Source organism: Anser cygnoides, chromosome 4 (assembly GCF_040182565.1).
Source record: "Anser cygnoides isolate HZ-2024a breed goose chromosome 4, Taihu_goose_T2T_genome, whole genome shotgun sequence".
In the NCBI taxonomy this organism is placed as follows: domain Eukaryota; kingdom Metazoa; phylum Chordata; class Aves; order Anseriformes; family Anatidae; genus Anser; species Anser cygnoides.
In genome coordinates this window covers 65528213-65553811 of record NC_089876.1, presented here as the reverse complement: position 1 = coordinate 65553811, position 25599 = coordinate 65528213, and the positions used below count along the sequence as shown (strand labels likewise).

At 43.5% G+C, this 25599-nt stretch overlaps 2 long non-coding RNA genes across 6 annotated transcripts in view; one reads left to right on the top strand and one right to left on the bottom strand.

Annotated features, from left to right (window-relative positions):
* LOC106043978 (uncharacterized) overlaps positions 1 to 14511 on the top strand; it is a 135209-nt gene extending 120698 nt beyond the window's left edge. Inside the window, exons 4-6 of the long non-coding RNA XR_001212010.3 lie at positions 11978 to 12075; positions 13111 to 13246; positions 13750 to 14511. This is a non-coding gene — a long non-coding RNA (uncharacterized lncRNA). The remainder of the gene's footprint in view (positions 1 to 11977; positions 12076 to 13110; positions 13247 to 13749) is intronic.
* LOC136790742 (uncharacterized) overlaps positions 1 to 25599 on the bottom strand; it is a 65621-nt gene that overhangs the window by 1493 nt on the left and 38529 nt on the right. For 3 of the 5 annotated variants that reach the window (XR_010831243.1, XR_010831242.1, XR_010831239.1), the window contains 6 exons: positions 22971 to 23993; positions 15832 to 15930; positions 15508 to 15684; positions 14520 to 14600; positions 4844 to 5158; positions 2568 to 3637 (listed from right to left, as the gene is read on the bottom strand). This is a non-coding gene — a long non-coding RNA (uncharacterized lncRNA). The remainder of the gene's footprint in view (positions 1 to 2567; positions 3638 to 4843; positions 5159 to 14519; positions 14601 to 15507; positions 15685 to 15831; positions 15931 to 22970; positions 23994 to 25599) is intronic. The other 2 variants (XR_010831240.1, XR_010831241.1) reach the window with 2 other exon arrangements.

Here is a 25599-nt window from a genome sequence, read left to right as displayed (position 1 = left end):
GTGTCCTTAAATTAAAGGTCAGGGAAGAAATAGGCAACAATCAATCAAGACAGGTAATCAACAGTTGGCACCAATAATACGTTGTTTAAGCAAGCCACAGAGAAGTATGGAACAAGAGTGATAGATCGTGTGTTTCTGTATAAATGCCTGAGAAATAGCTATAAGCCACAGTATTGAATTGCCAAGCCTACTGAAAGCTTCAGAGAGGGAAGAGGGAGAGTCATGGAGCACTGTAAGACTGAGGAACACAAAGTTCATGAAAGACAGAGTCAAGAAGTGCTGGGATAGTGGTGCTTTGTGCTAAAGAAAGCTTGGTATCAAATCAGATCAATAGAATAGCCCTGCCAGCAACTCAAATTTAAGTTTTAGGCTTAAATAGGAAAAATACTGCACTAGGCCCAAATTATCCATGGACTGACCATGATGGCGATGGTGACTGTGACATTCTGAGTGCTTTGGAGGGCAGAAAACACAGTCAAGATGAACAGTTTCCATGACCCCTTTGTAGCTTGGGTAAGTGTCCTGCCAGGGTACAATGCCAAGTCTGTCCTTTGAGACCATCAGTGACCACGTCATGGAACGGTGCATGGAAGCCACAGAGCTGAAGCAGCCCCCGAAATTCGGGCCAGCAGAGTGTGCATAGTTCATCATGTTCTTGTCAAAGGCCTGCTCTGCCACAGGGACCACAACCCGTTTAGACTAAGCATTCTTGCAGATGCAAGAAAAGCTAACATCCACTGCTGTCACACTTAATTCCAAAAAGGAGAAGTTAGAAGAGGCTAGAAGAGTTAAGTCCTAAGAGGTAACATAAAGACTATTTAAAGACAGTGATGGAATCCCAGAGCAAATGCACCCCATTTATCGAAAAAGATCACCTTGAGGAAAAACAAAACAAAACAAAACAAAAACACAGAAGGAAGTTAGATAGCTAAGCAGCAGGAAAAACATATTACTAAAAGCAGGAAGGCATCCTTCAAATAGCTTGGGTCTGATGAATGAGAAAAGTAGAAAGTCTCATAAACCCAGGCAGGTTATACAGAAAAATGCAATAAGGAAGTTCAGAAGAACTGGAGAAACCTACAGAAAGAAAAAAAAAATCCCTATTAAATCCCATTTCAGATACATGAGAAGCAGGAAGCTTGCCAGAGTCTGTAGGACCAATAAACAATAAATATGCAGAAGGAGTGTTCAGAAAAATGAAATGTTTCATGACGCTTGCCATGGGAGAGCATGGGGAGGTTCCCACAGTGGAATGCCTCTCCTGGCAGATTAAGGATGAACTCGGTGAAGTGGTGACTCCAGTGTGCATCCCCCAGATTATGCACTGGTACCAGAGGAAAAGGGCCAGTGTAACAGCATTTTAAAGTGTTTCCTGAAAGACTCCCAGAGCTCAAAAGTGGTAAACCTGTTATCTACAATAAATAAATTGACAAAATCTGTAATAATAAAGAATGTGTGGGAGCATCGATAAATATCAGTGACAAAGAGCCAGCCAGGGTTTTGCAGTGAAAATCATGGCATACTAATCTGTCGGGTAGCCCTGGAGGAGTGGATGGGCCAGACCTATGATATAACATACATGGTGAGATAAAAAGCATCAAAGGCAGTTAAGAAGTGCATGTGCCATGCAATAGCAATGAAGTGCTTCAAAAAAATGATTAAAATTGGGAAGCAGAAGGTAGAAATGAAAGACTGAAGTTTTCACAGTGGAAGAGGGTCACAAGTCTGGTTCTGTAGGGATCGGTGCTCAGGCCCACAGGGTTCAATATGCTCATAAACAGTGTGGAGAACGGGGAGTGCAGTCAGATGGTAAACTCTGGTGACCTCAGATTTTCAGGGAAGTGAGAGTAAGGGGCAGCTAGAAAGTGATCTCAAATTGAGAGCCGGGTAAGGAAAGTGCAGGTGAAATTCAGTATAGATAAATGTAAAACGATGTAAATGGGAAGAAACTATCACATATTTTTATCACTCAGGAACAGGATTTTGGGGGTAGTGATACAGAATTCCATGAAACTGTCAGCTCAGTGTTTTCAGCAGTGGTCAAAAAAACTCCAATTGAATGCCAGGAACAGGATAGAGTAAATGGAAACCGTAATTATGCTACTTCCTAAGGCTGTGCAGCATGTTCATCTTGAATAGCACGTGGTGCCCTGCCCTCCTCATCTCAGGAAGGACACAGAGAAGGATGACCAGGATGATCTAGGGTGTGCGGTGGCTTTTGTGATAAGAACACCTGTGTAGATTAGGACTTGTCACCCCGGAAAAGAGATAACTGAAAGGAAGAGGTTTGATAGAAGTCTATAAAATCATATGCAACCTGGAGAAAGCAACTCTGAAAAAAAAACAAACAAAAAAAACTTCTGCAGACTGCTCTGCAGTCAAAATCCAAGAGGCATCAAAAGCAACTAACTAAATAAATAAATGAAATATAACCAAGATGGGGACTTCCTTGTCACAGGAAGCATGGTACATTACGTTATAGCAGTAGTTAGCTTCCAAAAGTAGCTGGAAAATTCAAGGATGAAAAAAAGAATCCGTTAAAGATGATTAAAATACAAAGATGTCACCTTTAGGTCTGTAAGTTCCCAGGCTGAAAAACAGCCTGGAAGAATATCCTTCCACAAGCTTGTCCTGTCCCCCAGGCAGCTGGGCTGCTCGCTGTGCAGAGGGAGGCAGAGTGCCGGAGTAGGCAGAGCTCTTGTTCTACGCGGCAGTAGAAGTGTGGCTGGGAAAACACCTCGGGGTTTTCGTTTGGGATCTGTGGACAAATTGGAAGTAGAAGAAAGCTGAAGTAGTCCTTACCTTCTGCAGTATTTAAACAAGTCAGTCCCATAATGATATTTTGATTCAATTTTCTTTTACTTCTTTATGTACTTAAATATTAAGTACTAATAACGCACCATCCATTATTTATGTAAAGTATGTGGGCTGTGCATTCCCTAAGACACCAAGCCATCACTACTGCCCTAAAGGATGGGTAAATCAGATGGATATAGAAGAAAAAAAGTGCAGTGTGAGCCTTTTTTCTCCTCCCTAGCTCCTAAAATCTGGGCTATAGCTAAGAAAAGCATGTTGCTTCACGTGGGAGGAGGGACTGCATGCTAGAACGACATTTAGAGAGGTGAGAGGGTGCCTAGAGAGCTTCCCGCTGGTCTGGCCCCGTCCCTTTGGGCACTGTGACCAGAGTCCTGCCCTGCCTTTGCCCATCTTCTCCCCGTGACTTGGAGCTCATTCGGCTCCCAGGCCAGGAAGGTGCTGGTTGCTCTGTCCAGCTCAGCCCCACGAGCTGCTGAACCTGAACCTTTGGTTCATCACGAGCCTTTGGTTGCCTGGTATTGTGTTAAAACCAAATCACTTACAGGTCAAAGCACGACTCGTGTGCCCAGCACTGGTAAACCAACCTTTCTGTGGTCTCCCTTTTTCTGGTGGCTCCTCTGTGAAATGTTTGTAGTGCCACAGAACCCAGGGTCGTGTGAGAAGCAGGGTTTCCCCTAAATAAAATGCAACTCTCCCACCTTGTGCTGCAGGTTAGCCCGGGCACAGATCCAAGAGCTGGGTTTGCTTTGTCCTCCAGAGTGTCCTGCGCTGCATAGAGACGTCTCTCTCCCAATCTGAAGGCAGGCACAAAGGTGAGCACCTTACCGAAAGGAGATGCAGAAGTGTGAAGAGTTGGCAGTTGGAGCTGGCTGCAGACAAGGCTGTGTTTTTTAAGAGAATCGGGATGCAAAATTGAAGGGGGAAACTTCAGGGGATAAAAACAGATGTTTTAAGACGTATTATCAGAGAGAACAGCACTTTGCAAACAATGCTTGTAAAAATATGACAGGGTAAGGGGAATGTGCCCTATGAATTAGTGGCAGATATGGGAAAAGGAAGTCTCATCCGTCTCCACTTTCTGCATTAATTTTTCTCCTAGCAAAAAAACACAAAGAGATCTCCTGGGGGCAAGAAATCTTCAGCAGAGAGGTTTTGTTTGTAAATAAAACAAGGAGAAAAGTGTCAGAAGATACACATTTCCTGAAAAAAAAATAAAAATAAATGAAAAAAAAAACATCCCCCAGCAAACCACCCGGCACAAACGGAGCGGGTAACGTCGGCCTCCTGCCCGCTGCCGTAGGTGAAGATGTACGGGAGGCTGCTGGATGCTCTGCTCCCTCCCTCCCTGTCCGTCCCCCGGGTCCCCCGCAGCTGCTGCTGCTGCAGGAGAATAACAAGGATGTTCCTCTGGATGTGACACCGCCTCAGCGGGGTCTTTAGGAGAGCTCTCCCCAGCTATTCCCCCGAGCCCCGCGATAACGCACAGCCTGGGCGGGCAGTGCTGGTGGGCTCAGCACGTCCCTCGCTTTTATTTGCCTCTTCGGGGAGAACATTGCACTTACCTCCACGGCTCCTTTTAAAATGATGGCAAGCAGGAATGTATTGAAACAAATGGCAAATGTTCCCTACCAGGGTAAGGGGGAACAGTCACGCATCGAAAGAGCAGCCTTGCGTTACCCAGATTGCTTTATCTTACACACTGTGCATTTCCATTTATTTTTTTTTTTTCCAGCAGGATTTAACACTGAAACTGAGCAAGTGTTAGTGAAGCAAAAGAGCGCTCGGCCTGATGGAGGCCTGGGGTTAACCAATGCACGGAAGCGGAGGAAGTTTGTGAATTTCTGTGAGAACACCGAATTTTGTGTCATCTTTTTCACTAACTTTAGCTTGTTGTTCTGGATGCTGTTTTAGCGACCTGGAGCTTGCCAAGGTGGAAATTGTTAGAATAAACCTGTCTGTGAGTTAGCGACAGAAATATTGCTAGCCTTTTATCTGCTTTTCCTGCTTTGATTTCTCCAGAGCTTACCTGCGCTGTCTCTTGTCCAAAGGACATTTTTATACCTGTGCCGATAAGTGGCAGACTGCTCACGAAGGGCACAGCACAGTGGCAGCCTGCGAGGGAAGCAGTGAAAAGCTTCCTTTAACATCGCTGTACGTGGCAAACCCAATTTTCAGCCGTATATGTCAGCGTGGCAACTCTTCTTGTTCCCAGTCAGCATGCTACAGGGTAATCGAGAATACAGCTTATTGCAGGCTTTTGTTTCTCTTCCAAGATTCGTTCCTTTTCATCCCTTTCTGTGCCGAGTATAATAAACAGAACAGGAAGCTGAAGGCAGTTTGGCTGGGGAAACAAGACACAATAATTAAAAACAAAATCAACAACAACAAAAATATGCAGAAAAACAACAAAAAAGCAGGTCAGCAGAGAGAGAGAAAGACACCTTTGTGAGAGGAAAAGGAAAAGAAGGAAAAGTAATGTCCAAGCTCTTCTCAACCAGCGTGAACGGAGGTTGTGAATAACAAACTACAGAGATCTTGCCATGTCCTACACAGGTGGGTCATGCTTTTTCCGTGCTCCCTTATTACTGCCCACCCCACTACAGTCAGAGCGGCCCATGGCAGCGGGTCAGTTGACAGCCCTCCTCGCCAGGAGCGAGGCCACTGGTTAGGTGGGAGGTTAGAGGGCAGGGTGAATGCTCTGGCCTCAGGTGTCCTTCCGAAAATGAGTGTTGGAATTTGGCCCTTAAATCCTTAAGCAGCACAGAGATAGGCCTTCTTTTCTCTGGGTTTGGGATAAACATGGAAAAAAAAATGACCGAGGGAATGAAAGAAATGCACTCCGGTTCTGCTTTCTTTGTGAGCTTCGAGCTTTTGTGTACATAGAAATGCAGATTTATGAGATCTTGAAAATGCAGCACTTGTATCAATTCCTTCCCTGGCGTTGAGCACGAAGAATCTAATAACCACCAGGTTCTCCTGTTGACGCAGGGAGGATCGTCACTTGGATTTGATCCAACCTCTAAGTATTACAGATGAGCCTAAGGCACTGCTGTAGTGACATATTATCCTGCGTCTCCTTATAGCACTATTCCTGTCTCGCCTTTTCTGGATGCTCTGAAAAAAGACAGTGGCAGAGATGCACCTCGGGGCTGATGTGCTGCAGCAGTTCCTATGTCTCCGTGTTTCACCCGGACTGCTGCAGCTGTCCAATACGGGTTAGACCACCGGGAAAGGGACAGAGCGCCTTCATCGCTCTGCTGGGGGCCCAAATCTGCTCCCCCGTACCAGCCAGCATGAGGCATGAGGCACCTGCACAGGCAGCACGGCGGAGCTGAGGATCCTTCAGGCATGGGGGGCTCAGGGGCTCCTGCCAGGCAAGGCAGCTGAGACGATCCGCTGCCTGCGACCTCATTAAAACAGCCTGATTGGGGCTGCTAATCACATAAATAAAGAATTAAATCATAGCATTAACCTTCTACAGGGAAACCTGCCCTGGCAACACTGGCAGAATTAGATCTATCAATTATTTACAGGGTCATTTGATAGAAATGTATATAGATGGCAGATTATGAGCACTTGAAGCAATAAGTTAACCATAAATTATTGCTCTGATAAGAATCTTTTAATATTTTCCTCTTCATGTCCTGAATTAAAAGCCACCTTGCTTTTATCTCTGGAAGACAGTAGCACCGCACATCATTTATCGCAGGTAGATCAAACAAAAACCATGCCCCAGCATCGAGGATTTTCACACTCCTTTTTTACTCCTGAGGCTCCTTGTTTTGTTGGCCATCCCTCCTGTGCAAAGAGAGCTAAATACAGGGCCAGTTCCTCACCTGCTGTGACCTCTCAGAGCTTCCTTGGTGGCAAAGCTATTGAGACGACTGGAGCATGTGTCCTTGCCACCACCAAGCTGAAAGTCAGTGCGCAGGTAACCTGGCTCACCGGTGATCTCCTGTTATCCCCCAGTGCCGCACAGCACCAGGATGCTGTCTGCAGTGGCTCTCCAGTGTTATTCGTCAAAGCATTCAATTCCATTAAATGCCATGTAGCTTTTCCCTTCTATCTAAGGACTGCTTGGAAAAAACGCTCTTGAATCAGATGTGATGATGAGTTCATTGTTTTACCGATTCTACTGGGCTTGCAGGAATGACAATGGTACTAGATGGGCTTGTTTGCTGACCGGAATTTGAATGTGGATCTGTAGATAGCACACAAAAGACTTGGGCATGTGGAGTGGAGGAGGGTGGGGAGACTGAAGGGAAATCTGTCATTATTTATGGAAATATCCAGTATTCATGGAGCCATCTGCTGTGAGTGATTCAAGTCTGAGAAGTGTCATAAAATGAGAAAGCATAATGTAAAAAGAAAAAAAAAAACAACAACAAAAAACCCTGCATTTCTCAGAAACCTGAACCAGTGAATATGTAACCTCAGAATCTCTCTTTTTAAAGATGGTTTGCAAATCTTCTGCCAGACTGAGAGATAAAGATAGATGATATTTCTCAGGTTTCTTTCCTCACCCTTTTTGGAGCAATTCATTCCATTTGTTCATTTCCAGCCTTTTAATTATTGATCATGTCTTTTCCTTTTCACTTCCTTACTGTTACGGGCTATGAGACAAGGGGGAGTTAGAAAAAGGTATTTGAGACTGCTTAGACCTTGAAGCATTGAGAAGGTCTTTACTGTAGCCACGGTTTTCTCTTGATACTGAAACATTGGTTGTGTTGCCAGAATTTTTATTAAGAAATCTTATTATGGGTGGGACCCTCATAATACTCCCGTGGACCAGGTCTAGGCTGGGCTGCTGCCCTGTGCTGTGCCCTCCCAGGTAGTTCAGATACTTCATTTATTGATTTGATCATGCTCTTCTTTGCACAGTCAATATAGACAGACAGTGGGGAAACAGGCAAAAAAAGAGGCAATGATTTGCACAGCATCACAGCAAGCTACTGACAAAATTGGGAATAGACCGTATCTTTCTTGATTTTTCATGGGAAATAATCCTGGGAAAGTCCTTTTCTCCTCTCCCATAGTGTTGCAGTCAAGGGCTATGTATTTAAAACTCTCCTTACTATTAGTTTGGTTTTTAAAATACTTCGTTGCTTTTAATTTGCTGTTCTTCTTCTTGGGTTATCTCGAAGCCCTGCAATGGTCCTGTTCTCCGTGCAGGGTTGCCTCTCTACTTCCAGTATTCCAGCTTCATGCCTTAAAAATTACATCTCCAGCCTAGCAAAGCACATAAGGATGTGCTCGAGCACCACAGATTTCAATTGATACAATTAAGGATGCTCTTAAGTGCTTGCTCTTTGCCCCTTTCTTCCATACTTTGAACAAATACTGTGCTTCATGAGAAAACCAACAGAGAAGTGGTCCAGATGCTTGCTTACTAGTGATTTCCATTCTTTCTGGATGCAAGGTTTGGGATTTCCTAGGGCCAAGGCCCTACCAATGAATTACTAGATTACAATCAAAGCTAACATAGAAAATTGGACAGGAGGGTACCTTTAAGAGTTCACCTGATGTCTTGGTCCTCAAAGCAACATCAGCTCCACCTTTGCCTTGTCCGATGCATTTGTCAAGCCTCAGAAATAAGCTACAGAAGAACTGCAGCAATTATTCTCTGATGTTTAGAATGTGTCTAATCCAAATTTCCCTCAGCCATGACTACTTGCCCTGCTCATTGTGCACACAGGGAATGGGCTCTGCCGTTCCTCTCCACAAGAACCTTTTGCAAACCTGCAAACTGTTACGTGGTCAGCTCTGCGTCTTCTCTTCCGCAGACGTGTTCCAGTTCTTGAGGAGCCTGTGCCTTCCCCAGCTGCTGTTGTCCTAGAGGTAGGTTTCACACCTGATGGAAGATGCCTTAGCTCCTGCTTCAGGAGACAGCAGTGTTTTTCCCAGTGTCTCCTTAGCTCTAGAAACAACTCCTTCCTTTTGTGCATAATTTGAAAGCTTTCAGCTGGCTTTTTTTTCCCTATCTTTGCACAAAAGCTGCAGAAGGAGCACCTGGCTGTGAATTACAATGTTATGGGATAGTAACTAAATTTTTGGACAGATCATTTGTTCCTTTCTTTAATTATACGGGACTTGTTCCAGCCACACTCATGCTAAGCAGGACCTCATTCAGTAACCAGCCCCTCGGTAATCAATGTGTCTGCAGGAGAGGAAATATGGTGTGCCAGGTAAGGAAACCTTTGTTTCCTGTCCCAGGTCACTCGTTTCTCTCAGCTGTAGCACAAGTTATGTTTAGTCCAGTAATGAAAAGCTGATTGCACTAAAACATCTGTGAGGTACACAGTCGTGCTGTCTGCAGTGCACTGAAGAATGGTCCTTTGTTTGCTTGGGACACCAAACCCATTGCAAAAAGCAATATTTGTAGCTAATCACCATAGTGATTTGAATTTTCATTTAGCCATTGTGCTAATAGAGGCAGCTGGAAAAAAAAAATCAGCACAAATAAACACAACTATTAAGTACTGTCAGTTTTCAGCACCAGGAGCTGCTGGAAGTAATGCTGATGCGTCCAACCCAAGAAATCTTTGTAATGTGAAATGATATATATGAGGCCAAGAGAGGAACACATTTTATCTTGTTTGCTTAGACTCCAGAATAGATCTCTGAGTCTCCGGACATAATGATTGCTTAGGCAAGTCAAACACTGTATATCACCTGCTGAGCATCTGATTCATTGACTGAGTGGATTGAAGCCAATTTAACCAGCTGGAATCTGTAATATTGACTTCCATGGTGTGATACTGATCTATAGCACCCAGAGGATTTGGCCCAGAGACAAAGGGAGGCAGCATTTCCTTTGGGTGACATCTTTCCTGCAGGCCGAGGTGGACGGTAGCTGTCCTGTGAACCTTGCTTGCCCGAGAAGCGGTGTGTAGGGCATGTGCAGTGCCAGTGGGTTTTGTCATGCTCCCTGTGTATGCTTTAGTGCTACTCTGGGAAAGGGAAGGAAGGAGGCTGGACCCAGCTTTCCCTTCTGCTGAAGAGGAACCAGACCATGCATGATACCTCCCTCGCTCTTCAGAGCCCCAGCAGAGCTGGACACTACAGCTCCTGCCCAGCAAGGGCAGCGGGGGACAGGCAAAGCAAGGCCTGGCAGCGTGAGTGCTGTGACAGCCCTGGTGCTTGGCACTGCCAACATCAGAGTTACGGCACTACAGTGGTACTGCTCATCGTTATTTCCTAGCTAAGTGACTTAATTTACTAAATCCCTACAGCTTTCCATATCTCCATAACCAAAAAAAAAAAACAAAAAAAAACCAGCATGGGGACAAAAGGCTAAGCAGAATTTATTATTGCTCTTTATTATTATCAAATCTTTTGCCTTCTTTTTAAGATTTATGAACCTCTATTTAATTAATTCATCAGGAAGCTGAAAAAGCTAATTGTGGGTTCATATGCATTTCCATAGGCAGGGGCTCATTCCCTTACCAGATGTCAATAATACCTGATCCGTGCAAATGGAGCTTGGCTTGTGGCAGCCTGCTGCCTGATCTAATTAATGTCGTGACTCCGGTCCACCCTGAGCAAGAAGGGAGCTTGGGTTTTGCATAATTGTAAGACTGGGGGTAGGCAGGATTAGAAACAGGGAGCTGAACTCCAGTGTCTTGAAGGCTCAGTTCTGCAGTGCTAACCCTCTGCTACCAGGGGTCCAGATATAGGAAAATGATGACAGAGGCAGGCTGCTTAAAAAAAGAAAACCTAGGAGGAGCTCTGGAGTGCACTGCCCAGCCCTCGTAACTGTTTGTAGGGACAGAAGGGGCTTGTTCACTTGAATTCAGGGTCATGTTAGGTCCCTCTTTGGTTTGCTTTGATCCTTCTAATGCTGCGATTCCCCCTGGGTCAGACAATGCCATGCTGCCTCAAGCAGAGCACTGTTTCACTTGCTGGGTTTTCTTAGGGCAGCATCAGGATTTGGTGGCTTGCAGAAGAGTTGTTCGTTGGCCAGGACCATGTGCATCATCACCTCGTGGCCTCTTCTGGGCACACAGATTCTCCTCTCTTTAGGGAAGTTACTTTTGGGGGAGCCTGGTTGAGATTGCACGTTTTCCGAGGCAGGTCTCAACCAAGCATAGCTTGCTTTTATTTTTGTTGTTCCTAGCATTATTAGCACACAGCTTGTTTTCAAAGATAATGATGTGGAAAAAACAATAGCATCCTGCCAAACTCCTTCAGTATACAGTCTGCAGGTTGTGCTATATTATCTGCGTCCTACTACACACACTGGAATGGTTTGTAAACTCTGTCTTGTGAGCTACAAAGGAAATGAAAATATTGAAATACATCCCTTCCCTTCCCTGCCAAATAGGCCTTCCTTCTTCTGGTACTTTTCTATCTTTGAGCTGTATTGTAAGGATCTTGTTTAGCATTTAAAAAGCTACTGCTGCACTCTATTATCAAAGACATATTTGTTAAAACATGCATATGAAAGGATTTGTAATTGAAGTACAGCTTTGATATATTTAATAGGATGTAAAACTGCCATCCCTTTTTAATAGGAGATGCTTTATGTGCATTAGAAGTAATATAATAATGCCTCTCCACTGAGCTCTACCCATTAGCAGACTTTTTTTCTCCCTTTCTTTTAGTTAATCTTAAAACTTTAATGTAATCTAAACACATTAACATCTTTTTTCTCCCCTTTCTGTACTTGGAAATGCTTTGAACTGAACTTTGTTTCAAATAAGAGATAGCTACAAACATGGCATCAATATACGGTGCCCCAGCACTGCTTGACAGATGGTCCATAAACCAGCACATCTCCTTGCCTTAGAAATGTTAACAGTAATGGGAGCGTGGCTCTATGTGGGAGCGAGGGAGCAGGCATGCATGAGAATGACCTTGTAAACAACGCACCACAATAAGCATGTGCTTTTGTATATTCCCATGTCTCAAATGTAATCAAACACCAGAGCAGCAGAAATAGAAAATGTCAAAAAAAAAAAAAAAAGAAAGAAAGAAAAAAGCCTCTTTAATAGCTATTTCCATGTTGCAGCCTCAGAATTCTTTACAAGGAATTGTTGTTACAGTTCAGGAAATCAGGATATAAGCTGGTAAACCTTAAGTATGCCAAACTGACCCATGGTTTGGGGTAGCTGTAGCTTGGCATCTCATCTCACACAGAGCTGTTTTCTCTTCCTGCCAGAACTCAGGATCAGGCACTATTTTGCAAGCTGGCTATCCAGTGTTAGTTGCTCTTGGAAAATCCTGGATATGTCTCAGGGCCATGTCAGAGGAACCCAGGTGAGAGCCCCCTGATTTCTAACCTAGTACCCCGCTAACATCCAGCAGGATATATTAATCACAGTTGTTGTAAGAATATTCACAAAACACCTGTGATGTTGTTGCTTTGTTAAGAAATGGAGCCCTTTCAAAAAGAAAATATCTCCCCTTTGATTCAGATACACTGCTGTACTGGCCATGATCAAACTTCCACTATGACTGTGTGTGTATACTTACTGCTTTTCCTGAGAACGTCTTTTAATTCACTCATTCACTGATACCTCGGAGCATTTTGAACATGAATATGTTGTGCCAGTGACTTATGAAGCTAGGTAGCTGTGAGCTGTGGATGGAGACCTTTCAGAACACAGCTTACCACCCACTGCACGTGTCCACTGTGAACGGGCATGTTGTACAGCCTGTGTTTGGGTGGCTGTAGGGATGCTGCCATCATCCAGGACCGTTTGTAGGAAGTGGTCACAAGGTTCAGACTCTTGGATTCTTTCCCAGTGAATTTTTGAAAGAACGAATATTCCTCTAGGCTGATAGAGTGACTGTGGGATGGCATAAGTGGTCTGTCATCCCCCACGTGGCTTAGATGCAGCATTGTTTGTAAAGTTGTCAGATTCTCAGCTTGGGACTATAGTTTGCCAGTGCTGCAGCTCCTTCTGCCTCTACTGCTTTTCTTAGCAGCATTCTTAACCTGTCTCCTCTGGCCTGCATTGCAGCCCACAAACAGCCATGTCAGCAAGGAGGCACGTTTATTCAAACAACACAGGTGTCTGAAAGAAGTCTGAGGCTCTGTATGTAAATATGTGAATGTTAGAATGCATTATACAAATTTAAATTGATGTTTCATGACTAGACAGAGAGAAAAACTCCATTTCACATGGGGAATAAATACATTCTTTTCCTAAAAAGAAACAGTACAATTCATTCAATTTGCATTTGGATATTGCCTTTGTTCAAATAAGTGGTGTATGTTTGGGTGTTTACAAACAGCAAGAATCATGCAAGGTGGTTTCAGTGTTTTCTAAAGCTGGTTCTTTTTTGCAGATGTAAATCCATCTCCCATATCTGTGAACATCTGAATTCTAAAAAACAGATGTATTCATTAACTGTCCAGAATATGAAAAAATAAAACAACCCTCTGATGGTGGTGAACCTGTTCTGCAATAGGGACTGCTGTAAGGTAGGTTTAAAGAGAAATTTTTAAAATGAATTGTCAAGCCGCAGTTCAGGGATTTTGTCGCTGGTTTCACTTTCAGTGCACACTGAACTGCAGTGAGCACAGCATAAATGCCAAGTCAGTTGAGTGTCATAAACTCCTCAGGTTAAAGTGAACTTGAGCAAAGTGCTTACCAGCTATCTGGGGTTAGGCAGATGAAACAGTTCAAAACAATCCAGAAAAACAGAATGGGCTTAGAACGAGGTGGTGAAAGAACTGAAGAAGCAGTACTGCAGTCAAAGCTTCATAAGAATTCTAGTCTGGTTTGAAAACAAAAATAAGTGAGCCAAGTTGGCAGTGAAGTCTTGGACAAAGCTAACTGCACCCTGCAGTGTGAGCTCTGTGTGAGATGCAAGTTCACTACAGGCCTAACCAGACTCTGCTGGAGAAAATGGATTTTTTTTTTCATCATTTCATTAAGTTTTGCGGTTATTCCTGCATAAGTTAGCCCTTACCTTTTCTTGCAGGACAAAGCCATTGACCCAGAGCACATCACTAAACAGATTAATTACTGCTGGACACAGAACACTTGTCACTGCTACTCCATCCAGTTATCTATGAGGGATCTCCACGAAGCCTGTCACAGGTAAAAGCAGTTCTACTTGTTGGCTCATGTTTGGTTCTGTACTCAGGTAACTGCATTTTCAGAAGAGCCTTCCCCACAAGGGTATTCTGCTTCACTGCCGGAGGTGCTAGGTCTAAGTTGCTCCATACTGCCCCAGCAATTTTATTTAACTCGCAATTTATTTGAAGTTGTCCTTTCGAAGAGCTGGGATAAATGCTACCTAGAATTTTAATTTTAGGTCAGATGTTTAGTTTTTCTGTCCTCTTCTCATTACACAAGTGTGTAAGGAAACCATTTGGGCAGAGTCAAGTATAAATATGCTTTCTAATCCTAACATGCTTTCTTTATAGCAGAGCTCATGGAGGAGTGAAAGCAATACTGCATTATGTCAATATGCTCTGGTGGTTTACTTCAGAAAAAAAAATGAACAGGATTTACTTAAGAAAGAGTAGTCTCAGAAAAAAGTACCTGAATCAAAGCATTCACAAATGCATGTATGAACTACAGTGGCTTGATAATAGACTAAATCGACTTAAATGAGGAACAAAAGCTCTATTTATGCAATTCCCAATGGTCTAGTCTAATAAATGACACAGAGAGACTACCTATTCTAATTTCTTTAGTGTCTGGCTTTTGTTACTAAAGAGCATGTGTTTTCAGAGCAAGTGTTACCTTAGGTCTGCCTCAGTGAAGAGATAAGTGCCACACGTTGGCTAAATACATAGGAGCAGATTCCTTAAGAGACCTCGCAGCCTAGGAAAAAAAAAAAAAGACTCATTTAGTTTACCTGAAGAGGCATCCATAGAAGCAGAAGAGGCATGTTTAGTCTTGTCTGAGACATTTGCTTTCCCTACTCTAAATCCTCCCCAAATGCAATAAGAAATATATGATTTAATACTGATAACTTGTGCTCACAGGAGCTTTGGCATTAGTGAAAATGAAGTGCTCTGTTGAAGGCACTAGTTTCTTGAGACTGAAGGGGAAGGAAGGATTCAATGTCATTTCTCTTCCTGAAGCACAGTATGGAGCTCACCTGAAGAACTGTGAGTACTAGTTACCCCCCACGGAGCAAAGGTATGCCATTTCCAAAATTAGTGCTTCCCTTCACACAGAATTAGTCTTCTGGGAATTATTTTCCTCCCTTCCTCACTGGCATGCACAGCAAATATTTTAACCTTGAAACATCTTTTTGTCTTTCCTATGCCTCGGTGAAAATTAGCCTTGGAGTTCTAGCCCTCATCTGTGAGGCTGAGGAGACAGTGGTGATAGCGTCTTGCTTTCATAGAGTAATTCCACCAAGGCTGACTAATGCACAGCGTCAGCTGCACAGGAACATCCAGAGTGGTCAGTCTCCCTGAGAAGTCTCCCCAAAAGTGAATCCTTTAGCTATTTTCAGTGCTGGCAAAGAGACTCCTTGCCTGCTGGGTATTGGAGGCCACCACCAGGGTTGGCCTCAGTGAGGAAGCTGTGTCCTTCTAGAGATGCTGCTCCTGACTAACATAGGCGTCAACATAACACAGGTCAAAACCCATCCTTGCTGCCTGGTCCAGGCAGAACCTTTTTGCTGTCGGGAAGAACTCAGCCATCAAACTGTAGCAGGACTGTGGTCTCTGGAAGCTACATCCCCCCAAAGGAGCCATGACAACAGCTGCTGCTTTACCTTCTTTTCCTTGGGGACAGGCAGGGACAGAAATTCAGCTTCTTAGCCGTGCAGTGGCAGTGGAGAGGAGGCTGCTCTTTTGCAGCTGCTGCGTGCTCCTGGACGGAAACCGGGGCTGGATGCAAGTCCAAGCTCTCCAGAGAGCTTTCTGATAATGCTTCCATGGTGCCGCAAGTCCTACAAAGAAAATAAAATACACACATTCATTTCACAAACCCTGTTGCAATCTATCCATTGGCATAGATATTCCCCCAGTCAGCAACAGAGGCCAGGCAGCAGGTTGGGTTGGATTTGGGGAAAAAAACTCAGTTGCTGTTGATGTACCTGTTGGAAATGGAGGTCTCTTGGAAACCTGGGCAGTTATCTGGGCGCTTGAATGGAAGGTGTGGGTCACTCACAAGAAATGGGGTGCTGTGCCAGTGCCTGGAGAGTAATGAGAGCTGGGTAATGGCATCCAGACAATTACAATCTTATGTTGGCCTTGTCTGAAATGGAAAAACCAACAGTCTAAAAGGCTATAACACTGATTCTGTAGAACATTAAACTATTACTTTATGCTGATGATATCCTACTGTTAATTAAGGACTCGCATGCTTCCCCTCTTGCCTATAATGAATATTGCTCTCTGAGTACAAAGTTATCATTGCACAAAATTAATGACTCTGAGACTGCAGTGATGCAGCTTTCTGGAGTTTGCCCTTCAGCCCTGCTCACCTCATGGAATCTTAAGTGGGCACCCAAAAATACAGTACAATTAGTTAGAGGCTGATATTAACAAAGCCCCAGACAATGTAATTAAAGATAATTTAAATCCAATTATCAAGCAGGTAGGAAAAGATTTGGAGGGATAGCCAGCGCTAAATAAAAGCCAATGTACATGATTCAGTAGGCCAGATTCTGCCCTCATTTGCAGTCCCATCAGGTTGTTAAAATAGAAATGAGGACATCATGTAAGTCAGCACCCTCAGAATCACTGTCATAAATGTTCTTGTGACAATATTTTGCACGAGCAGCAAAAGTCGTGCATGCTTTGAGTTTACTTTGAGCATGAGTGGACATAAAGACCTATACATACAATGAATAATCCTAATTGTTACTAATAATTTCATTCCCAGTCCACCCCATAAGAAAATGACAATCAGATAGGAATACTTCAACTCTACTGAAACTCAATTTTATTAAACATACTTGGATCCAGACACAGTATTCAGCACTAGAGAATTTAACAAAGCCTGATCTGTACTACTAAGTTCACATTTACCCACAGCCCAGAGGCTTCTGATGCTATAAAGAAAGCTCCTTATAAGTCAGCGTAAAACTTCCTGAATAGCTACAACAAATACAGTAAAAATACATTTCAGGTGACAGAAATCTCAGGACGAGAGGATGAATTAAAGATGTCACAGGAGACATTTGAAAAGTACTTATAGCTCTGGATGAGAAATGTTAATATTCCCCCTAAATGTCATATAATTGGCCCAATTTTATGCACCAGAATCATGCAGATTTTCATGTTTTTTGTTTTGTTTTGTTTTTTTGATTCCTAAAAGGGATAATTTTGAGTGAAAATGGCTGCATTTCAGGGAAGCTTTTTTTCCTGCCTCATACTGTAAACTAATATAGCTGTTAAACAGAGGTTGCATTTCAGCAGTGGCTTGAATGGAAATATCTTTCTAAAAAGCACATGAAATCCTTTGTGTTGAAAATATAAATCAATTATTTTTGGAGTGGCTTGAAAAATTAAATCATGACAGTCTTATTCAAACAGTTTTCTAAACGGCATGATTTTTGGGGCTAGTCAAAATGTTCTGCAGAATTAATTTTATCTCTGGAAAAAAGGCAGAGAAGATCCAGTCCAATCCACGTCCCTGGATTTTTTTCAGTCTACTGTTGGATCAGCCAGCTGGGACCAGGTAGCAGATATGGTTTTGCCAGGGAAGGGGTCAGTGCTGTAGAGCATGATACCCACCTACCAAAAGAGAAAGCAATGACACACATTTACCGTAGGATGGAGCAGTGGAAATAAATGAAAGGTGTCGATGAAAGAAGTCTGGGCAGCAGCAGAAAAGGAGGGCCGGTTGCTGGTACAAGAGTGTGATTCATGCTGAACAGAAATGACTAAGAAAAGGGTATCATCCTGCTATAAAACAGCTTCTGTAACAGCTTTACAGCAAACACATAGATGATAGCACTGTAAATACATTAACAAAGTTTGTAGAACTCAGCATATGGGAGTTCCTGTTCAAAACTGCAGCACAAGAGGTGTGCTTTTCTCCTTTTGAGATACCACATTCACTGAGTTATAGTCCTAGCAAATTCCTGCCTGGGAAACTGGCAACTTTCTGCACATACTTTCAGGCTGCACGGATGTGCTCCCAGAAGTCATGAACTGCCATAGAGAAAAAATGAAAAGATAACAGGAGTCGGGTGATCCTCTGCGTTTCCGAATTAAACTGTTTTTTTACCCCTCCAGCAGCAAGCAAATTCACATTTCTATTCTCCATCCTCTCCCTTCTTGGCTGTTAACAGACTATGAGGCACCCCAAATTATTACCATAGAATCATAGAATGATTCGGGTTGGAAGAGATCTGTAAGATCATCTAGTCCAACCTTTACCGTAGTACTGAAGTCCACCAATAAACCATGCTACTAAATTCTACATCTATGCATTTCTTGAAGACCTCCAGGGATGGTGACTCAACCACTTCCCTGGGCAGCCTATTCCAATGCTGCACAACCCCTTCAGTAAAGAAATTTCTGCCTCATATCTAACGTAAACCTCCCCTGCTGCAACTCGAGGCCATTTCTCCTTGTCTTATCATGTGGTGCTTGGGAGAAGAGCCCAATCCCCACCTTGCTACAGAATCCTTTGAGATTGTTGTAGAGAGCAATAAGGTCTCCCCTGAGCATTCTCTTCTCCAGACTAAACAACCCCAGCTCCCTCAGCCGCTCCTCACAGGACTTGTGTTCCAGGCCCTTCACCAGCTTCATTGCCCTTCTCTGGACATGCTCAAGCACCTCGATGTCTTTCTTGTAGTGAGGGGCCCAAACCTGAACACTGTGCTCGAGGTGCGGCCTCACCAAGCCGAGTACAGGGGGACAATCACCTCCCTGGCCCTGCTGGCCACGCTATCTCTGATACAAGCCAGGATGCTGTTGGCCTTCTTGGCTACCTGAGCGCACTGCTGGTTCATATTCAGCCAACCATCAACCAGTACTCCCAGGTCCTTCCCTGCCAGGCAGCTTTCCAACCACTCATCTCCCAGCCTGTAGCTCTGCTTGGGGTTGTTGTGCCCCAGGTGCAGGACCCGGCACTTGGCCTTGTTGAACTTCATACGGTTGGCCTCAGCCCATCGGTTCAGCCTATTCAGATCCTCCTGCAGAGCCTTCCTGCCCTCGAGCAGATCAACACATGCACCCAACTTGGTGTCGCCTGCAAACTTACTGAGGGTGCACTCAATCCCCTCATCCAGATCATCGATAAAGATATTGAAGGGAACTGGCCCCAGTACTCAGCCCTGGGGGACTCCACTAGTGACTGGCGTCCAACTGGATTTAACTCCATTCACCACGACTCTTTGGGCCCGGCTATCCAACCAGTTTCTAACCCAACAAAGTGTATGTCAGTCCAAGCCAAGAGCAGCCAGTTTCTTTAAGAGAATGCTGTGGGAAACGGTGTCAAAAGCCTTACTGAAGTCTAGGCAGACCACATCCACAGCCTTTCCTATTACAATGTTCTTCCTCACATTTCATAGCTGGACTAGAAATTGTCAGCAAAGACAGCTTACAGGGAGAGTTAAATTCAAAAGAAAATAGAAATTGACAGAGACACTTGCAATAATCAAAGATCTTAAGATGTTAACATTATTGTTGAAGGATTATGGAACAGTTTGCAGTACAAGAACTTTGTACTCCCTCTGTCTGATCAATGTTCAGTTGCTGCCTGCGAGACAAAGGGAATGCAGATATTTAAGACTTGCAAGCTTTGAGAAAACTATGAGAGGCTACGGAAACATAAGTCAATGATCCACGGAAGGAAGGAAGTGGTGACACCATTTTTGCTGAAGGAAGTCAGGACACTCGGACAGATCGAGCTATGTCCCAGCAGCAGAAGTCCTCTCCCTGGCACATGCCCAGCTAGCATCAAGCGGCTACTGAACAACATCGCTCATTTCTGACCTCAGGCCTGGTTATGGGAAAGGCAGTATATCCTGCTCTGAGCCTCGGGGGAAGCTGGTCTGTGTGCCCAGACCTGGAAGTGAGAAGGACTCTCATGCCTCACAATTTGAAGGCATCGGTGAGCATGTGGGTAGGAGTGGTCATTGGTGCATTCTCCTTGGGTAGGCAAAGGGTTACTGACAAAGCTTTTCACTGACAGCTCAGAAAATTGAGCAGGCGTGGTAATAAACAAAAGGTCTTCTCATAGATCACTGATTAAAGTAATTGATAGAGAGAAGAAGCAGGAATGAATAGAGGCAGGCTAGTGCTAGTCTTCTTCCAGAGCTGTTTTGGGTCCAACCTGTTCAGCTTGTGGTAGGAGGTTGTGCATAACAAGGTAACACAGTTTGCCTACGTTCCTAAATTATTCAAGGTTTTAAAGCTAAAAGTTGATTGTAAATAGTTGGATCTGCCAGAAACTGACAGATAAAATGGAAGATGAAGTTTAAATTCAACAAATGAGAAGTCAATCACATAGAATTAAATAACAGTAGCTGCACACTCTAAATAGGTTAAACTTTCTTAAGAGAGAGACATAACAAGATCGGTGGCAGAAAGCTGTGCAGTATGGTGCCACACATCATTTCGGGTGAAAAAGGAGACTAAGAAGCCAAGCCTAACAGAAAAAATAGTATGTTGAAGGGGACAGGAACAGATGGACACCCGTTTTTGATACAGTTTGAGAATGCAGGCAAAGCACAAGTACAGCAGAGATGCAGTGTTAATCCGGACATGAAAACAAACACCTACACAGGTGCTGTGTTGGATACAAACCGAAGACAGAGCTGGGAGAGAGAACTGTTTGGAAGAGAAGGAAAACAGGAGCACATAGTCTGCACTTCTCTCCTAAAGAAATTATTCAGTGAAACATTATCTACAGATAGAACTGGACTTCAACCCAGGACTAGTTTACCAACTCAGATAATCAGGGTGGCAGTCGTAAAGCCAGAGAATCAGGTATTTGACAGACCTTCACTGAAGTCAATATCCTTTAACACTGATGTCCCTAAATTGTCTAGTGTTACAGACATCATTTTACCTGTGTTTGGTTTTAGGTGTTGCAGTCAGTCTGCCTAGGTTTGTTGTCTTTCAAAAATTCCACTACTACCCCCCCAAAAAAAACCAAACACACAAAAACAATCTACCCTGCAAATTGTCTCTAAATAGAAATTTGAGAAATTTGAGCTTTGTTGCTCTAGTTTATGATGCTGGCAGGAATTAAAAGTTAGTGGAGAAGAGAGTAAAATGTTTTTTTTTTTTTACACATTTCATTTCAGAGTGTTTCCATCACCAAATTTCTGTGCTAGAGCTGCCTTTGGCAGCCACAACAGCATGCAGCTGTGGCTTTTCAGAAACAGAAGAGGCCAATGGACCTGTTGGCCTTATTTTTAGAGCTACCTTCAGCTTTCCTGCAGGCTTTGAAAGTTAACTCTTGCTCTCTAATTTTTGTCCCATCATCTGGTTTGTTGACTTTAATTGCAAGTTCTCCGGGGCAGGGCTCATTTGTACAGTGACTGTTGGGCCACAGTCTTAGTCTGGGTCTCTAGATACTACCATACTACAAATGATATGTAATAATAATTTTGTATGTGATCAGCTGCATTGTAATGGCTTTTTTTCTTCTGGGCTTTAAACTTTTTTTATTTGATTGCATCCTTGCCCTAATTTCAAAGCTGGAAAATAATAGATTTTCTGGAGAACAATCCCAAATGTCTTATCTACAGATGATCTGCAATTCAATATAATGATTCTTTCTTTTTGATGATTTTTTTCCTTTAAATTTGAATAATATCATTTGTGTGATGTTACTCAATCTTTCTGTTTTAATTTGAAATCCTATTTTTAATCAATTAGGAAAAAATGACCTAATTAAGGAGTAATTTAGGCCAGCAACTTGAACGTTGTTTTATAAAGTAGCTGCATTTAATTGGAAATGTGCTCCACTACTGCATTGTGTTAGGAAGTAATTTGGAAGAATCAGCCAATGGGATCCCCTGGCTGCACTTCAGAAAGAAGAAGCAAAGCTGATGTCCAAAGCAGTCTGATGGACTTGTGCTTTATTAGTAGCTTTGCTATGAGCCTCAAGGTCCAGGGAATTGTCCTGGAGTGATGGGATACTACCACCACTACAGGTGGGTGGTAGGATCTGAAAGAGGAACGGGCACACCTGACACGTTTCTGCTCTCCAGCCTGCATCTCATTCTTAGCGTTGCTTTTAGCATCGTGCACCTCCAGGAGCAGAGGGGAAGAAACAATTGCTACTCTGCCCTGGGCATCAACAGCCTCTGGAGGGACCGCTGGCTTCCAGCTGATCACCGAGGGTTGCTGTACTGCAGAGCAGGTATTGCTGGACAAACTTAGCAGCGCATCATTTATTCATGCAGGCTCAGACTTTTTCCTCAGAAAACAGCTCTCAGGGAAACGCTTTACAAAGGCCTTGCAGTGTACTGACAGAGCCCTTGATGCATGTTAGTGCTTCATGACAAGGAGCAGCAGCATTGTATTCTGGTTAAAAAAAAAAAAAAAAAAGATACCCAGAGAACGCTTGCAGGCTCAGATCACTTCAGTTTTAGCCTAATACTTTTTGTCATTGAATTTCATGTCAGCCCACTATTTATTTTCTGAATCTTATGGGTGATTCCTGAGCCCCAGAGGAAGCCAAAGAAGTTGCCACCCCTTGGTATTTAAGTGTCTGTCGTACAAGGAAGCCCCGGCAGCCTGGGAGCTGTTGTTCAAGGCACTGGCAGGAACATGTGTACCTTTGTGATAGTGCAGAGGGGACGCTTCTGCGGACAGGACAGAAATTTGGTGTCCTGGTGGTTTAGTCCACAGCTACTGATGCCTAGTTCAAGCAGTGACCAGTCTCACATGGCAGAGCAAAGAAATGAGCAACAGCCATATACAATTCACTGAAGTCGAGCTGCAAAGCAAGGCTGGTGCTCTGCATATCACCTCTAAAATCAAGTGTGCCTGGATGAAAGAGCTCACAGCTTTTGTAGTCAAATATTGAGTTCCCTGGGAGATCCACGTGAGCGGAGCAAGCCTCCTGCTCCATCCTCTAAGTCAATAGTAGCAATGCATTATCAGATTGCCTGTTTTCCCAGACACATTAAATCTAGTTTGACAAAGGTGAAAATGTTAGCTGTCTGCAGCCTTACAGAGTTGGCAAAATTCAGAACCCTACAGAAGTATCAGCTTTGATTAAAAATTGTGTCACACTTCAGGAGAGAGGATATGTGCTCACCTAACCTGGTGGGCTCCTTCAGTGACAGCTTCATTTCATCCTTCGGGCAGCACGAGATCTGGAAATGGCAGCACAGAATCCCCATCTTGCTGAGCCAAATTCATGTACAAAGCACACCACTGTCAACAGGAGCTTTAGATGTTCAAAGGAATTCAGCACAAGTTGAATCTTGCCCTAATCCATTTTACCTGAGCAGGCTAAATTGTCCTTCTGGAGGTGTCCTTCTGGAGGTGTCCAGACACAAACCCCTCCATATTCCATTCAAACACATCAAAACAGAGCATTGCTGCTGTTTCAGCAAGCCTGGCAGCCTTCTGACTTTGTGATCAACTAAAACTCCTGGAATTAGATGCACAGATTAAAAATCCAGTTGGATCATAAATCCCACTGCCACAAGACACAGCCTTGGGACCAGGATTTCTTCTACCAACTTTAGAGGCCAAGGTTTCAGAAGACGGGCATGGAGAGGGAGCGCTGCCTCCCCAGGGTGCTGGATAAGCCGCTCCGAAGGCACCTAGTCCCATTTTGTGGTGCAGGAAGACTCTAGCTCATGCTCACTTAAAGGAGGATGAATCCAGGCTGAAAACCCTACGAGGGTGTTAAATTCATGGTCTTATTACCAGATTCATGCCATTCTCCTCCACCCCACAGCCACCATATACAATGTAAACATGATCACTAATGAAGCAGAGTGTGGCTGCATGACACTGGGATTCAGCAATGACCAGCCAGTGGGTTATTGACCACAATTAGTCCTTTAAACTGCCAGCTTTGTTGTGCTTATTCTAACTTGTGCTAAAGCAAAGCTTTTCTAACAGGAGAAACCCAATAAAACTTACATGATACCAGCTGCGTTTATAATGACTGTCACATTATTATGGTACAATGGATGTCCTGCAGAGTCTTCTGAAACAGGAACAGGAAGAGGATTGTGTCTTTGCTTCATAAGAATCTCCAAGAGAACTCAGTACCAGTAAAGAAATACATGATATGAAACATCTGGATGCTGAAGTCACAGAATATCTGTTTAGAAAATAGAGATCTTTTTTAATTAAGAAAAATTAACCACTTCACAGAAGTAACAAATCAGAAAAAAACAACAGTCCATTTACAGAACAGGAAAAGCAAGTCAATTGTCTGTTCTGCTCCTGAAATCAAGGTGTTTCGGTGTGCAGGGGAGGGTTGTTTTCCTTAGAAGAAGAAGAAGCAATCAGTGCTAACTAATCAGCACCAGGCTAGACATTTAAGAGGGTCCATAACTGCAACCTGTAAGCACTTACAAATTGCTGTCTTGACTGAGCATAATGATATTTTACAAAAATAAAAACTATGTGCTTAGCACATAGTGTAGAAGTCTGGTTTTTTGTTGTTGTTGTTTGCTTTACATCTGGAAGGGAAGGCTGATTTTTATAGAACAGCTTTGACTTCTTAAAGTTAATTTGAAACCACTCATTTTCAACCGGTGGCGTCTAAATTGGTGTCAACGCTGATTTTTCATTTGTTCAGATGAGAAACGTTTACACTGCATCATTTTATTGCACCTTCCAGAACAAGAGCTGCTCATAAACCACACATAATGCAAACCCTTGACAATTAAAAATCCACTGTACAAATGTAAAGCAATCAGAAAGCACAGAAAGAAGTGGAAAGAAAGGCTGCGTTTACGTTGGAGGCAAGCTCTTTGGATGAGCAGCCTTCCCGCTCGCTTTGGAGACGCGCTGCTTCTGCCCCCGTGAAGAACAGCAGCGGTGAGGGACGTCTGATCAGAAAGCCTGAGCTGTGTAATGGGGTCAGCATCACAGGTGTCGGGGCCAAGTCATGGAAATGTGCTCTGAATGGCTAGTGCCAGAATGCACTGATTTAAGAGGTAAAACAAAACCAACAGGAAATAAACCCAAATGAAAGAGGATTAGATGGCTGGCGAGATTATCCTATAAATAGGCCCTCGCTTGTTTCCTTTTAATACAGCCAGGGGCCAATGAGACCCATGTTTCCAGCGTTAATGGGCCTAGCTGAAGGCATTAAGACATTTTATAAAGAATGAGAGGCGAAGGGATTAGGAGCGATGGGAATTTACAGAGCGTTTGTGAATTAGCATCAAAGGATGTCTGACTCCATGGAAAGTTTGAAAAGCGGAGGTAAATGGAGATACCATTATGGAAGAAAAATAGCACAAAAATTTCTCTAGTTAAAAACAATGCTGTTATTTAAATATAGCTCATTATACACGTATGTTAATTTCTCTCCTGAACTTTAAGATATAGAACAGACTGAGAATTTCTATTCACTCTTGCTTATCGTAGAAGCACAGGGGATATTAACTTTGTTAAGAGGATTACCAAATGCTCAGGGTCCTGGTCTAGAGTGGGACTTTGTGGCATGACTGCAGCCCACACGGCCCATACAAATACTAAGCACTGCAGCTGTGTGTGCTGAAGAAAGCCAGATGATTTAAAAAAAAAAACAGCAAACCACCTTGTTTCAGGAAAAATGGCTATGGAAGGCGGGCCTGTTAGAAGAGCAGCGTACAACAGCTACACCAGACAGGGGTCATGTGGCTGAAAAGCCCTGGGCCCACCAGGTCCAAGTGTGCAAAGTCCTGAGGGACATGCGAATGCTGAAAACAGTT